We start from the raw sequence: 9,169 nt of genomic DNA, 5'->3' as shown, positions 1-9,169 counted from the left end.
GTCTTCCGTTGCAGGGCGCGGGCTTCTCACTGCAGTGGCTTCTCTTGTTGTGCAGCACAGGTTCTAGGCGTGGGGGCTTCAGTAGTTGTAGCACGCTGGCTCAGTAGTTGTGGCACGTGGGCTCTAGAGCGCAGGCTCAGTAGTTGTGGCACACGGGCTTAGCTTCTCCCGGACCAGGGCTCGAACCATTGCCCCCTGCATTGGCAGGCGGATTCTTAACCACTGCGCCACCAGGGTAGCCCTGCCCGGCACTTTTAAATGCTTCCTCTCTTTCAATTCCTATCTGAGAGAAGAAGCAACAGGTTCACAGACGGTTGCGGTGGGAAAGCTGAGACTCCAGCAGCCGGAGCGGTTACTCGCAACCTAGACAGTCAGGTGGTGGCGGGGCCCAGGCCTAGAGCGGAGCGTGCAGGCGGGTCACACAGCCGGGCCTTGAACGCCAGAATCAGGAATTGTGACTTAGCTCGAGGCCGCTGAGGTAGACGCGCGCGAGACTGTCCCCTGCAGGCCGGGAGGCCCAATCCCAGGCTCCGCCGGGCTCCGCAGGGCCCGTTGCCCGTGGCAACGCCGCGCGCGCCCCGCCCCTGCCCCGCCCGCCGGGCTGACTGCCCGTCAGCCGCGCAGCAGGCCAATCCCACTGAGCGGGGGGCGGGCCTCGTTGGGCCTCGTTCAACCCCCGCGGCCCCCTTCTCCGCTGGGACCCCGCCTTTCTCCGCGCACACCTCCCGCCCTTCGGGCTGCCCTCGCAGCCCGTTGGCGGGCGTACCGTTCCTCTCCGCGGCGTCAGCTAATGCCGGCGCGCGGCAGTCCCGTCGGGGCGGGGCCAGGGGCGGTGACGCACGGCGCGGTGACGCAGCGCGACGGCGGCGGTGGCGGCGGCGGTGGTCGGTGAGGGAGGAGGGAGGGGAGCTCGCGGGCCGGAGAGGGGGCGACGGCAGTGGCGGAGGCCTGAGGAGGCCCGGGCGGCGGCGGCGGCGGCGGCGGCGGAGGCCGAGGCGGTGAGTGGTGGGCAGGGTCGGGCGGACGCGGGGCGGCGGCGGGTCGGAGCGCGCGGGGCTCACCTCAGGGCGCCCCAGGCCGCGGGCGGCCCCGCCCCCTCAGGGACCCTGGGAGGCGGCGGGCGCGGAGCGCGGGCCTCCGGGGTCCCGACCCTCGAGAGGATCTCCCACACCCATCCCCCGAGTCGCCCTCACAGGCCGCTTCTCGAGCTTCTCTCCGAAATTCTTGCCCCTCGGGGTGGCCGGGGGGCCTGGCAGCAGCCTATCTCGTGACCCCCCCGGGTGTACTTCGGACACCTCCCTGGAGGGCACGCCCACAGACCCCCCGAATCCGCCCGAAGCCCTCTGTACCTTTCCGCGGTACGAAAGGCTTCCCGAGAGGCCACCCCTGATATTAACACGTCTGCTCCAGACCCCGTCCTACGCCTCAAATACCTTCCTCAGAGAACCCCCGTCTGGTCCCAGATCCCCGAACCTCCTCCGTCCAGAAATATTTCCCCGGGGCCACTCCTCATATTCCAACGATATGTGTCAGATATCTTCTCCAGGAACCTCCCTCGTAAGCCCTAAAAATCTCCTTCAGATCAGAGATTCCCCGAAATCCCCTCCAGACCCTGTACATTCCAGAAATCTCCCCCAGCGACCTGCTTCGCACATCCCAACAGTCTCCCCCAGACTTCCTTCTCACACATCCCAAGAATTTTCCCTCCCACCTACCCCCATACCAGAAATCGCCTTGGAGATTTTCCACTCATAGCCCCCAAATCTCAGAGCCCCTCCCCTTGGAATCCTCCAGAATGCCCCTGATGTCCCCTGAAAATCTTCCTCAGAGACTCTCTGAAATGGCCTCGGATCCTCAAAACTCACTTGGAGCGCCCCCCCCCCCGCCACCAATCCATCTCCCATATACACTCCCCCTTGACATATCCCAAAAGTCATCCCTTTGGCCTCTCCCACAGGTCCCAAAAATCTCTCTCAAAGACCTCCTCATGCTTCTCAAATCTCACCACCCTGAAATGCCCTAGAGATCACCCTCAGATACCCCAGAAATCTTCCCCTGAGACCGTCCTCACTTATCCCAGAAATCTTCTCCAGAGATTCCCTGAAATCTCTGGAGAACTCTTCTTCCACATTCCACAAGTCTCTTCCAAAACCCTTTTTATGTATCCCAAATCTCCTAGTAACCCACACAAAATGTTACAGAAATTGCTTCCTCAGGATTCCAAAACGTTTCCTCATAGTTTCTCTCTGATATTTTCTAGAATCGCTCTTCGAATCCCCCTTTCAAAATCTCTCCTTCTAGACCTACTTTCAGATGAACTTTCCTCCTCACAAGCCCTGTAAACCCTAAGACCCTCTCTTCACGACCCCTCTGAGATGCAGCTTTTCAAGACCTCCTCCTGTCTTCACAGAGACCCCAGCCACCTCCTTGAGCCCTCTGAGATATGCCCTTGAAATCCCTCCCAGAGACCCTTCCAGCACAGAGACCCTTGAATCAGCACTTAGAGACCTCCTGCCTTACTAAGAGACTTTTCCTAGATAGTTCCCTCCCTGAACTCACCCTCACAGCTTCCCTCAAATCCTCTAGAACCACCTGTAGAAGACCCCCAGCACCAACCGGCTCCTTTTCTTAGAAAGTCCCAGAATTGTTTTTTGAAAAACCCTCTACTCTGATGTTCCCATATTCCCCCACCCCAAGACCCACCTTCCCCGTATATCCTATTGAGACCTTTACTCAGAGTTTCTCATCTGAGCTCTTTGAGAGCTGTTCCTAAAAAGGCCTCTGTCATCCTGCTCCAGTAAATCTAAGATCTCTCACAGAAGACCACACCTCCACAGACTCCCTTTAGAGAATTTTCTCCAAAATTGCTGTGCATCAGCAACTCCAGCACTTTGTAAGACTTCCTCAGAACACTCTCTCTCAGGTTCTCCCTCTGACATCCCCAAGAAACCTTATTCAGGGCCCTATCAGATATACCCCTTTTAGAACCCCCATTTACACCCTCTCATCTCCTCCATTCTTTCTTCTGCAATCAACTTAGAGATCCTTCTCAGATCTGAGCCTCCTTCCCCCATTATCCCACCATAGGCCCCCAGCATCCTGCAGACTCCTCCTCTCAAGAGTCTCTATGTCCCCTTTTATTAAACAGATCCTCAAGAGATACCCTCACCTCTTGAAATCCCAACTCTCAGAGATCTTTCTCTCAGACCATTTTTCTTAGGTTCTATCTTCATAGACCCCTCCTCCCTTTAGATCTTCCCTTCAGAGAGATGGAGAGACCCTTAACACCTTCCTTAGACTCTTTTTTTTTTTAAGGTTTTTATTTTTTTGGCTGTGCTGCAAGGCTTGTGGGATTTTAGTTCCCTGACCAGGGATTGAACCCAGGCCCTCAGCATTGAGAGCATGGAGTCCTAACCACTGAACCGCCAGGGAATTCCCACCCTCCTTAGACTCTCCTTGAAGCCTCCCCTGATTTTCCTGTCTGAAGCCTTCTCCTTCCTTTTTCCACTTTGAGGGCCTCCTCACAAAAGAATCCCTCCCCCTGTAGTAGTGGTTCTCAAAGTGTTGTCCCTGGACCAGCAACATCAGCATCACATGAGAACTTGTTAGAAATGCAAATTCTTAGGTCCCAACCCAGACCTGCTGAATCAGAAAACCTAGGAGTAGGGCCCAGCTGTTTTTAGGAACCTTCCTGGTGATTCTGATGCATGCTCAAGTTTGAGAACCACTGCCCTCTAAGAGGATTTCCCTTTCCCCACAGAAAGCCCCCCTGAAAGATATCTCAGCATATGCCTCTGTGCCCTACTGCCCACCCCCATTTTCCTGGGAGTCCCCTTTGTGAAGTACCTACCCTCCAGAAGATTCCTTACCCTCTTTGAAAGGTTTCTGGTTTCTCCACAAGGTTACCCCACCCTCTGAGCAATTACTTCATATTCCGTCTTTGAATGGTTCCCTTTCAGATCTTCCTCAGCATTTTCTCCTTCTGGCTTCCCCTCCACCCCTCCATACCATCCCCTTTCTGTGCTTCTGCTTCAAGTTGCTCCCTTCTTGAACACACGTGTCCATCTCTTATCCTTATCTAATCCTCATCTATTCTCCACATAGGCACCCTTGCCTTAAGGCACCTTCCAGTCTTTTCATTCTCTGTGTCTTACTGCCCAGAGCCTTCCATTGTACTTCTTAGAGCACCGCTCATCTTCTTCCTTGTAGTTTTTCATGTACTTGTCCACTCACCCTCACTGACCTGGGAGTTTGGAAAGTACCAGGATGTAACTTGTTCTTTTCTGAATCCCACAAGCTGGGATCCTTCCCTCTGTAAGTTATGAGGAATCATTGGCTCATGGGCAGCTCTTCCTGCATTTGGTCAGAAACTCTGAGTTCCTTACTCTCACTCCCCATCCAGGTTCAACACATCTTATCCCCGCCCCCCTCCTCTCCTCTCACCTCTTTTATTCTCTCTACCCAGCTCCTTTTGCCACTCCTCCTAGGAGAGGCTGCCTTCCCCACCCTCTCTCATCTGGAACTTTTCTTTGTGCTGTTTCCTGATTCTTAGCTACCCCACGTCCTATTCCTGGGGATCTGCCTCACCCCATCCTAGTTGGCTTCTCAGCCCTCCTCAGCCTTTGTAGGTTTGGGGCCTCCACAGGGCTCTCAACTTTCTCCAAGGGTTTTTGTTTCTCTCTAAGTTTGAGAAGAATAAACAGATCACGAGGTAAATACTGGGGCTGGCCTTCAGGGAGCTCACAGTACAGTAGAGAGGTTGGGCAGGTACACGGGACAGAACGTGAGGTACAAATTATATACTGTGGAAATTTGGCAGTGAGAGAAGGCACTCTCTATCTGGAGAGACTTCATAGAAGAAGTGGTACTTGTTCTGGGTGCTGTTCCACAAGAGTTGGGACAAGGATGAGTGGCTTTCCAGGCAGAGGATGCAGCTTATGCAGTGGGTTAAAGACAAGAAAGACTCTTCATCTCTAACCCATGGCATCTCTTCTCTTCACCTAAAGGACAGAGGTGAAAGAAAACAGATCTCTTCCATCTGCATTGTATTTGCCAGATGCACTTTAGTGACCCACAGAGTAATAATGTTAATGACCACTGTTTATTGAGTAATTATTATCTGCCAGTCACTGTTTAAGTGCTTCACATGTATTGTCTCATCTCATATTCACAGGAACTCTATGAGGTAGGTAAACTGTGATTATCCTCATTTTACAAAGGATGAAATTGAGGACAGGTGGCACAAATAGAAGGTCTCTGGGCTCTGTCCGTCCCGGGATGATAGTGTCTGGGGTCAGAGAGTTGGATTTTCTGTTCAGATAGGGTTGGGTGCAATGGGGCATTGTAGTGTAGTGATCAAGTATGCAGACTCTGGGGCCAGACAGGATTTGCATCCCACATCATTGCTTACCCCCTGTTTTGTGACCTAGGACAAGTTATTGAACTTCTCTGGTCCTTAGTTTCCAGAGTTGAAAAATGAAGGTAATAATGGTATCTTACTTCATAGAACTATTATAAGGATTAAATAACTTAATATGTATAAAGTATTTAGAACAATGCCTTGTATATAAGTGCTCAGTTTTAGCAAAAAAAAAAAAAGTTCATATCAACCAAGACTCTAAGATATAGGTGACAGTATGTTAGCTCAAACTGGTTTAATAAAAATAAAGAGAATTAATTGGCTCATGTTACTGAAAAGTCCAGAACTAGGATGGCTCCAGACCTACCTGCATCCAGGAGTTCAGTCTTCCTAGTAATCTCTCCCCATTTCTCCACTGACTTAGCTTCATCCTCAACTGGTTTCTGCTTTGTGACGACAAAGATGACCCTCAGCAACTGTAGGCTTAAACCCCACCTTCTTAGCAGTCTCACTGGAAAGAGAACTCTTTCCTGAGAGCCCCAGTTTGAAAACAGTTTCCTCTCTGAATAAGTGTGAAATGGTGACAGAAGAGCCTTTGAGACATGTTTAGGTGAGCGGCGCTCTTAGAGACTCTCTTGCTTGCTAAACCAGACAGGACTGTGATTCCATCCCATGACCTTTCTGAGGGTTGATGGTAGTCCCCCTCTTCACTGTTCCCCAGCCCCAATCATTCTCTTCTCTATGGTCGTTTGGATCCAGAGAGTTTATGGCCGGTCTCACCCCACCAGACCTTCCTTTGGGATCTCACTGGGAGAAACAGGAATGAGATGACTGGCCTGGTTTGGTTATAGCCTTGGGGTAGTGGAATCCAGGAGTACTCATGTTCAGTTCCTTACCTCAGCTTTGGGTTTCTAGGACTCAGAACTTTAGAAGAAGGTTAAGTAGATTACTGTGCGTAGAGTTTTGTTTTGTTTGTTTTAGGGTAAATTTGTTGAATAGAGTCTGGTCGAGGGCAAGTAACAGAACAGCAGTGTAGAGTGTGCACATCTCAAACGTCTCCAGCAATTAAACAATTTATGAAAGCACTTTTCTAGGTACTGGAGATACAGCAGTGAATGAAACAGTCAAGGTCTTAGAGCTCTTGGGTCTTATATTCTGATGGAGGGAAGATATATAAACAAAAGAAATCAGATAGTGATATGTGCTATGAAGGAATTAAAACAGTGTGAAGGGGGTGGGAGGTTGGCCACTGTACACAGGATGGTCAGAATTGGCCTCTGAGGAGGTGACAGTTGAGCCTGATAACCTGAAAGATGAGAAGGCACCAGTTGTGGGAAGATCTAAGAGCTGGGCATTCTAATCTAAGCATAGTTACATGTGGAGAAAGGACTGCTGCGAGGTGGGGAAATTTTTCACAGATGCTTACTGAGGGTCTGTTATGTGCCAGGTACTATTCTAGGAATTGAAAATGTAGCCGTGAATAATACAGCCACAGTCTTCCTTTCCCTCGTGGATCTTACAGTCTAGGTGTTTCCGGAAGAGCTGCAGCCTTTGAAGAAACAGTTTTTGACGACGATATCAGACCAAAGACTCCTTCCTACTGGGGAGATGAGGAAGATTGGGGCACACATGAACCCAGATCTGATTGATGAGAAGGAACCAGCCATGTGATGATCTGGGGAAGAACATTTCGGGTAGAGGGGTCAGCCAGTGCAAAACCCCTGAGATGTGTTCAAGGAACATCAAGGAGCTCGTGGCTGAAGCATAAGTGAAGCAGAAGGGGCAAGGGCTTGGAGTGGTTGACAGAGGCCAGATCATGTGGGGCCTTGTGGGCTATGGTAAGGAGTTTACATTTTCACATAAGAGCATTGCGAAGCTATTAGAGGATTTTTTTTTTTTTTTTTTGGCTGCGTTGGGTCTGTTGCTGCGCGCGGGCTTTCTCTAGTTGAGGCGAGTGGGGGCTACTCTTCGTTGCGGTGCGCGGGCTTCTCGTGCAGTGGCTTCTCTTGTTGCGGAGCACAGGCTCTAGGCTCACGGGCTTCAGTAGTTGTGGCTCGCAGGCTCCAGGGTGCAGGCTCAGTAGTTGTGACACACGGGCTTAGTTGCTCCGCGGCATGTGGGATCTTCCCGGACTAGGGATCGAACCCGTGTCAGCTGCATTGGCAGGCAGATTCTTAACCACTGCGCTACCAGGGAAGTCCCTATTAGAGGATTTTTAAAGCAAGACAGTGACATGATTTGTTTGTTTGGTTGTTTGTAAAGAAAATTCACTGGTTTCTGCAAGGAAAACAGGGGCAGGAATGGAAGCAGGAGGCAATACATTTGTCCAGATGAGAAGGATGATGAATTGAATATGGTGGTGGTAGTAAAAATGGAGATACAGATATACATGTTCCATGTTGAGAAAACAGGAGTTAATGATGGGATTAGGGAAAGAGGAATCCAGGATGATGATACTAGGTAACAAGTCTGTGAGGGTATTTATGCCTCACAACACTATGAGAGTAGGTACTATTATTAAACCCATTTTACAGATGAGAAAACAGACACTGCAAGGTAAAATCATTTGCCCCAAATTATGCAGGTTTCCCAGAGCTCCCCAGGCTCTGTTATCTTCCAGGAGGCCCTGCCTGGCTTCTCCGCTCCTCTCCTTCCCTTCTCCAGGACCATTCATACAAGAGCCTCATTCCTGGCTGAGGCAGTAATATGCATATTTTGTATACATATTTCACGAGTTTCTGAAAATAATGGTTGGTTTTCATAAGAGAGAAGTTGGGGTCCCTTGGCTTCTGACATTCTCCTGTTCTTCTCAAGTTGGGATAGTGAGTTAACCTTAGGTAACTAGCCTATTACTTTACTCATGAAATGAACAAGCTCCTCCAAGGCCTATGTGGATGCTGTAGAAAGGCTAGGGTTAGGTGGGAAGGCTAATAGGACCCTCCCGTTATTTGTCCAGAGATGTTGGCGTTAAAGGGTGTATGCTTTGGTCCAGCTTGGTCCAGCTTTCTAGGCAGTGGAAGGGAACTTATAAATATATATAAATATTATAATATATAAACTTACAAATATATGTATATGTATAAACTTATAAACATATATATATTTATAAGTTTATATAATTAAATATAAATAAATACGCTGTAGCATTATTTGCAGGAAGAAGCAGACTGCTTGGCCTTAAAAATCTCAGCTTAGCTGTGTGCAGTCTTGGGTAAGTGGCTTGACCTCTGTGTCTCAGTGTCTTCATCTGTAAAATGAGAATACTATTATATACATATATATATTTGTAGTTATAGTTTTTGAGATCAGATGAGCTCATCCATGGAAAGCTATTAGCATAAGGCCTGGCACATGATACAATAATATATGATGTGAAGACATTTGAAGCATCATGCTAGGTGTTTTTATATATATTCTTTCATTCTTACAACAAGCTTCACTGAGGAAGAAACTGAGTTACTTGCCAAAGGTCAGCACAGCAAGTTGGTATCAGTAGGAGAGCTCTGGTTCAGCCAGGTCTCACTCCACAGTGCTGCTTGTGGATGAGGAGAACTGACCTCCAGAGGCGCCTCCTGTATGTGGGCTGTTTTTCACTGGGGCCAAAGAAAGAGTCCAGTGGACAGTTTTTCCTGGAACCTCTTAGCCAACTTTTGACTCCATTTCCCACCCTCCAGGGTTAGAAGATGCTTCTCAAGAAGGTTACTTGGTCTCTTAGAGACCAAGTATGGCAGCCATATTGTTGGACTATTTGAAAGACTTTACCATAGGGGTTCCCCTCTAGTGTCTTTTCTCAAAGGCAGGGAGTCATTT

General features: G+C 49.5%; 1 protein-coding gene across 5 annotated transcripts in view; it reads left to right on the top strand.

The window, feature by feature from the left end:
• Nucleotides 1-862: 862 nt before the first annotated feature.
• Nucleotides 863-9,169, top strand: part of SAMD4B (sterile alpha motif domain containing 4B) — a 36,604-nt gene continuing 28,297 nt past the window's right edge. For 3 of the 5 annotated variants that reach the window (XM_060289858.1, XM_030874283.2, XM_060289856.1), the window contains exon 1: nucleotides 863-998. The gene's annotated coding sequence lies outside the window, so the exon portion shown is untranslated. Of the gene's footprint in view, nucleotides 999-6,881; nucleotides 7,198-9,169 lie in introns of all 5 variants that reach the window. The other 2 variants (XM_030874280.2, XM_060289857.1) reach the window with 1 other exon arrangement.

The sequence above is a fragment of the Globicephala melas genome, chromosome 19, assembly GCF_963455315.2.
Source record: "Globicephala melas chromosome 19, mGloMel1.2, whole genome shotgun sequence".
In the NCBI taxonomy this organism is placed as follows: Eukaryota; Metazoa; Chordata; class Mammalia; order Artiodactyla; family Delphinidae; genus Globicephala; species Globicephala melas.
The sequence above is the reverse complement of the archived record's forward strand: the minus strand, read 5'-3'. Positions and strand labels throughout refer to the sequence as shown.